We start from the raw sequence: 6,348 nt of genomic DNA, 5'->3' as shown, positions 1-6,348 counted from the left end.
GTGTGTGATTGAGTCCATTTTGAGAAAACGTGTTTGTATGGAGTAGCCGTGTGTGGGGCGTGCATGTCTGTATATGTGCCCATAAGTTTGTATGAAGATGTTTGTGTGTGTGTGTGTTTCTGTCTGTGGGAGTGTGTGCATACATCTGTGTGTGATACACACTCCAATACACACTCACAAAGCCATAGTTTGTGTTTGTATGCAGTACCCGTGTTTTCGTGGGTGTCCAGCTGTTTAAAGCCAGGACGGTTTTCATGGGCCATAAACATACACACACACACACACACACACACACACACACACACACACACACACACACCAATGCCATAGACACTGGGGAGAGGCTGGACATGCTTCTCAATCACCCCAGGATGTGGTGACTGTGGGTGGGCTAAAACAGGACCTCGCTCAGGACTCAGGTCCACTTCATCCAGGGGATGTACTATGTGTGTGCTCACCAAGCAAACAGTAAATGTAGCCACTATGAAGGGGCTGTGTGTGTGACTGTGCAGGGTTTCATCATAGTGATGTTGCAGTCTGTAAGGGGTCATGGTTGTATGCTCTGGTTGAGGGGAATAAGGAGGGAGACCCAGTCAGAGAGGTCATGGGGTCTGTTACTGCGTTTGATTCTACTTGTTGTGTTCTGTGATGTCATGAGGGAATTCAACAATGGGGGATTTTTCTCCAGTGGTGGATTGGGAAGGGAGAGTTTTTTGATGGCTTGGATTGTGTGTTTGTGTGTGCATACTGAAACATTAGGATAAGAATAATCAGACTCTGACCGCACTAAACAGCCAATAGACTTGTGCGTGGTGAAATTAGGCTAAAAAATAAGTTATTTAATATTGTCCAGGTTTTTGACCACTGCTGATTCGTTACTCTGAAAATATGACACATTTTCCTTCCAAGAAAAGTCTCAAACAACCAACACTGACATTTCTTTATTTTTCTTTGTGTTTCAGATTACACAAGGACTCCACCACCATGGCGCCCTTCCTCCCCCTCCTCCTCCTCTTCCTCCTCTCCTCCTCTTCCTCTGTTCTCTCCAGTGACTGTCCAGAGGATTGCTCCTGTCAGGCCCAGGGTTCAATCTTCTGCATCCAGCGTCGTTCCACTGTCGTCCCCCGCGGGCTCCCTTCCTCCTTGAAAAATCTCTACGTCTTCCAGAACGGCATCGATACTTTAGCCCAGGATGACTTCACAGGTAGGTAGCGTTGAGATTAGAGAAGTGGGCTAGCAACTGGAAGGTTGCCAGTTCTAATCCCATGTGTAAAAGGAAAACAATTGTTTAGGAGTGGGCCGGCAAATGGAGTGTTGCTGGATCAGTGTCCTGGATGTCATTTCCTGCTGTTGTGCCCATGAGCAAGGCACTTAACCCCTAAACTGCTGCCCTCTGCTCCAACCTTTTTCAACCTCTATGTGTCTTTCGAGGGGTTGGAATAAAGTAAAACACACGTTTTTCCATTGTAATTCCATATACATTGGAAAATAAAATAATATTCTTCTTCTTCTTTAGGCCTGGGGGAACTGGAGATGTTGGACCTGTCCCAGAATGAACTCATGGAGGTCCCGGATAGGGTCTTCGAACCGCTATCTTCGCTGAGGAATCTCGATTTGTCTGCAAACTTCATTACCCACATCTCCAAGGATAGCTTCTCCGGATTGGTGCAACTCGAGAGGCTGTATCTCCACGGCAACCGTATCAAGAGCATCCAATCGGAGGCCTTCAAGGGTCTGGAGGATCTTCTGGAATTGAAGCTCCAGGGGAACCAGTTGACCGGTCTCCCGATGCTCCGTCTCCCCAGGCTTCTCCTCCTCGATCTCAGCTTCAACTCTCTCCCGAAGCTGGGTCCCCAAGACCTCCAGACCCCCCACCTCGAGTCGCTCAAAGTGGCTGCGTTGGGGCTCACCACCCTGGACTCGGATCTGATGGCCTCCTTGGGGAACCTCCATGACCTTGATGTGTCCCAGAACCAGCTGGAGGGGATGCTGAAGCATTGAAGGCCACCCGGGGGCTGATCAGGCTCAGCCTGGCTGCCAACCCCATTGGGGAGCTCCGGAACAAGGACTTCCAGGTAAATACATTTTCTTAAAAATGTGTCAAATAGTCCTGTAATTGATGGGTCGATAACATACGGCTTATTCCCTGAAACTGCTCCATGGGCTTTACTATGGCAAGCTTCTGGTCCAACCTATCCAAACTCCCTGTGTTTGTATGTTTTTTAGTGGGGTTGGGATAAACCAGAAGTCACATTTCTGTTGGACATTTGTGAACATTGGACAATAAAGTATTCTTCTTTTTCTTCTTATTTTCCAGAGTCTGGTGGGTCTCCAGGAGCTGGATATCAGCGGGCTGAACCTCCAGGGCTTGCCCCAGGGTTTCTTCCAGCTCTTCCCCAGGCTGGGGCACCTCACGGCGGCCGAGAATCCCTTCAATTGTCTCTGTATTCTGGCCTGGTTCCCTAGCTGGCTGAAAGAGAAGAACGTGGATCTGGGACGCATAGAAGAGACAAGGTGCCACTTCCCACCGGTGAATGCTGGCAAGGTATTGTCTTATTTATTTTTTATTCTAATATTTTATGTATTTTTATATATTTTTTATTTATTCATTTCATGTATTAAATATATTAAATATTAAAGATATTTTTATAAATGTTTCCTGTGAAACACATTTAGTTGCTGGCTTTTATAAAATGGGATACAAATAAAGTTAGATTTGATTTGAAGGTGCTGGCGGAGCTGGACCATCAAGATTTCGGCTGTCCAGCTACGACCACTGTCATGACGAGTGCCCTAGGGGAGGGGAGTACGTCCGCACCCCCCATTCCGACTACATCCCCTGGAACCACCCATACCAACGCCTTCCCCCCACCTCCGCCATTCCCTAGTGATGAACCATCCTCAACGGAGACAGGCATTGAGAGTCGTCCCCCTCCCCCTCCTCCAGCTTCTCCGACTTCCACTTCCAGGGACCAGGGGGACGAGGGCCACATCTGCCCGCCGAACATCTGCCTCAATGGGGGTACGTGCCGTTTCGATCCTCTGGGACAGCTTGGATGTCTCTGTCCCCGCAGAACTACGGGCCTGTACTGCGAGAACCTGGAGGAGTCGTCTAACCACAACGACCCCCCTCCCCAACCCTCCGCCCCCGAGGTTTTGGCCTCCATGGTCGCCCCCATTGTAACCTCTGATCCCAATGACATCAGTTCCCGTCAGGTGACCTCCACGTCCATCCTCCTCGACCTGCACCATTTCCTCGAGACGAGGCCGCACATCCGTGGGATTAAGCTGACCTACCGGAACCTCTCAGGGCCCGACCGGCGCCCCATGTACCTCAGCGTCCCCGCCTCGTACCCAGAATACACCCTCCGAGGGCTCCGGCCCAACTGTACCTATTCGGTGTGCGCCAGCCCCCTGGGAGAGAGGGTGAATGGGGGTGGAGGTGGTGGAGGTAGCCCTACCGAGGGTGGGTCTTGTATGGAGGCTCGTACTGAGGGAGGTCCCCAGGCTTCGTCCTTGGAGCCCCAGGTGGATGATCAGAGCCAGCTCACCTACACCCTCATCCCAGCCTTGGCTGCTCTCGCCCTGGTCACGGGGGTTGCGGTGGTGGCCGTCCTGGTTCTTTTCCTCCGGAGGAGACGGGCTAAGGCGGCCCACATGGAGCTGGAAGGGGGTGGGATGGGACCAATGGAACTGGAGGGCCTTAAGGCTTGTCTGGAGAACGGCGGGGGGAACGGGGGCATGCTACCCCAAAAGGGAGCAGATATTTCCCCCTGTCATACCTCCATCCCGACCCAGCCACAAAATGGAGGATCGTCACATCCCCTTCCACAAAATGGTGGTTTAGAATATGAGGTCCCCCTCATGCAGGGACAGGGACAGGGGCACTGTTCATCAAATAATAATGTGGCATCCTTGAAGCCATCGTATTTCTAGAAACTCAATCCATTGACTTAATGGATTTCTGAATATTGCACTCAATGACATTCAGAGCTATGGAATGGAACAGAAGTATCTACCCCTGTAGAGGTTAACGGTACGCCCCGTAATCTCTAAGTGGATGGGAGGACTCTACCATTATGAGACAGTGAAAGGGGTGCGTTTTAGTTCAAGTTGATAGAAATGTAACAAGCATTTAAACCTAAAGTGCAATCGCCATGCCAACAAGGGTCTATCTTATAATCGGACTGAAAACGGAAGTGCCTTCTTGCATTGACATGATATGCTGTAATAATGATGCTTTTATTTTTGCAATGTTGATGTTTTTAAAAGAACTGCATTGAATGAGTTGCAATCCTGTTGCTGGATCAGGAGATTTGGAGAGCAGGGTTTGTGGAGGTATAGGGAAGGCACTGAGTCAAGGCTGGGAGGGGTGGAGGTGGGGTGCAGAAACATAGGTTGTGTGAGTGTGTGTGCTCTGTACACTGTTCAGCACTTCCTGAAACAAACAAGGCACCCCTCCCCAACTGCCCCCTGGGAGAACTTGCACTGAAGAGAAGAGAAACTCTCTGCAACATTACAACCCTTCCCAGAGTCTAAACCAAAGGTACTAAAATGCTGATTCTGTAGAGATGGTACCACGGACAGAATACAGTTTTAGACGACACCACCACCGGTCAGATTTCCCTTCATCCCGCTACACACCCCCACCAGGGTTGGTCAACTTGCTGTGAAAGACACGTGGACTAAATGAAGAGAAGAGGCAAGGAGGACCGACTATTCCCTTTAAGTCCACTACTTTTGACCATTAAAATGTTGACATTTGAGTCATTTAGCAGACACTCTTATCCAGAGCGACTTACAGTTAGTGCATTCATCTTAAGATAGCTAGGGGAGACAACCACATATCACAGTCGTAGTAAGTATGTAAAGAATAAGAAGTTCAATACAGAAGTTATCGGCAAAGTCTAGTAGAAAAAGACAAGTGCTCCGGTTAAAAAGTAGTGCACTATATAGGGAATAGGGTGTCATTTGGGACATAGCCTCTGTCCTTAGTGGCGTGGTCAGTAGCTGTGATGGACGCAATGTGAAGGTTGTTGTTGTCGAGCGGATTTCATATGATGTTTTTGTAGTGTGCTTTGTATGTATTTTTATCATGGATTTCTCTGTTGCTGTAATGCTGTTTATCCAGTCTTGTTGTAGTCAGAAATGTTGATGCTGTATTGAATTGTGCTGTTCCCTCGACATGGCAAAGGGTTGGGGTCAATTTCAATTCAGAAAGTTTAGAATTGAAAGGTCTCATTTACTTTTAAAGATGATTTTTCTATTGCTAAATAGGTCATTCCAATTCACCTGAATTTACTGAATTTAGATTATATTTACCCCTGCCCAAAACGCTTCAAATTTCAATCATGTAGAAACTGTTCACAAAGTAAATGTAAGCATGTAGCCTAGTCTGCAAATGCCACATTGTGAATAAGAAGTGTCAGAAACAGCACAGACTCTAAACTCAAAACTCCCACTCTCATTCTTCTTTACTGTCTAAAACCAGTCAGCCAAATACAATAGCCTGCCAAAGCTACATAAGGACATGGTTAGCCCAGAAACCCCAATCCGTGTCCCAAATGGCACCCTATTCCCTACATAGCACACTACTTATGAACGGAGCCCTATGGGCCCTGGTCAGAGGTAGTGTATTATGGGGAATAGGGTGCCATTTGGGACACAAACCTAGTCTCTTTTTGAACGCTCAAGCTCCAAAACTGTCCTCAAAGCTCGGTCACCGCAAACCCTGAGCCATTAAATTGGCACACACACATCCTGAAAAAAGCAAGAGAGTTCAAAGACTTTGAGAGCAATTTACTATATGTGTCGAAGGAGTGGAAGCCAGTCATTTCCTTGACTTGCTACTGACCGTGGCGTTTTGAAGATATGGCCGCAGCTAGCCGATGATATCCCCAGTAGCTTTTTATTATTTTATTCTCTCTCTTTCTATCTCTCTCTCTGTGTTTCTGGTTTTTGTCTCTCTCTGCTTCTTTCTTCCCCCCCCCCCCCCCCCCCCCCCCCTCTCTCTCTCTCTCTCTCTCTCTCTCTCTATCTCTCTGACTCTCTGTCATTCTCTCTCTCCCTTTTTCTTCTGTTTTCTTATTTTCTTTTTTCTTTCTCTCTTTGTTTCATTCACCCTTCCCTCTGTCTTGGTCAACAAGGTTCTTGGCCGTGTTTTCGGGCCTGTTTTGCTTGCCTGCAGCCAACTAGACTATGAAAAGTTCAGACGGAATGAAAATCGCACCGTTCTGATATATTTATCTTTGTTTCCTGTCTGGGAGAATGGGAAGTACAAATGTGTCACCATTCTATTTCTTTTTCTTTCGCTTCTTTATTTTGTTATTTTCCTTTCTTGTTCCCTCT

At 47.8% G+C, this 6,348-nt stretch overlaps 1 pseudogene across 1 annotated transcript; it reads left to right on the top strand.

Moving 5' to 3' along the window:
* Positions 1-965: 965 nt before the first annotated feature.
* LOC311121854 (vasorin-like) lies at positions 966-5,981 on the top strand (annotated as a pseudogene). Its single transcript has 4 exons — positions 966-1,204; positions 1,517-2,075; positions 2,318-2,545; positions 2,728-5,981. The product of its transcript is annotated as a vasorin-like (transcript).
* The last annotated feature ends 367 nt before the right edge of the window (positions 5,982-6,348 follow it).

The sequence above is a fragment of the Coregonus lavaretus genome (genome assembly GCF_964263955.1).
Source record: "Coregonus lavaretus genome assembly, contig: HAP1_SCAFFOLD_3746, whole genome shotgun sequence".
NCBI classification, from domain to species: Eukaryota; Metazoa; Chordata; class Actinopteri; order Salmoniformes; family Salmonidae; genus Coregonus; species Coregonus lavaretus.
This window is presented reverse-complemented; position numbering and strand designations above follow the sequence as displayed.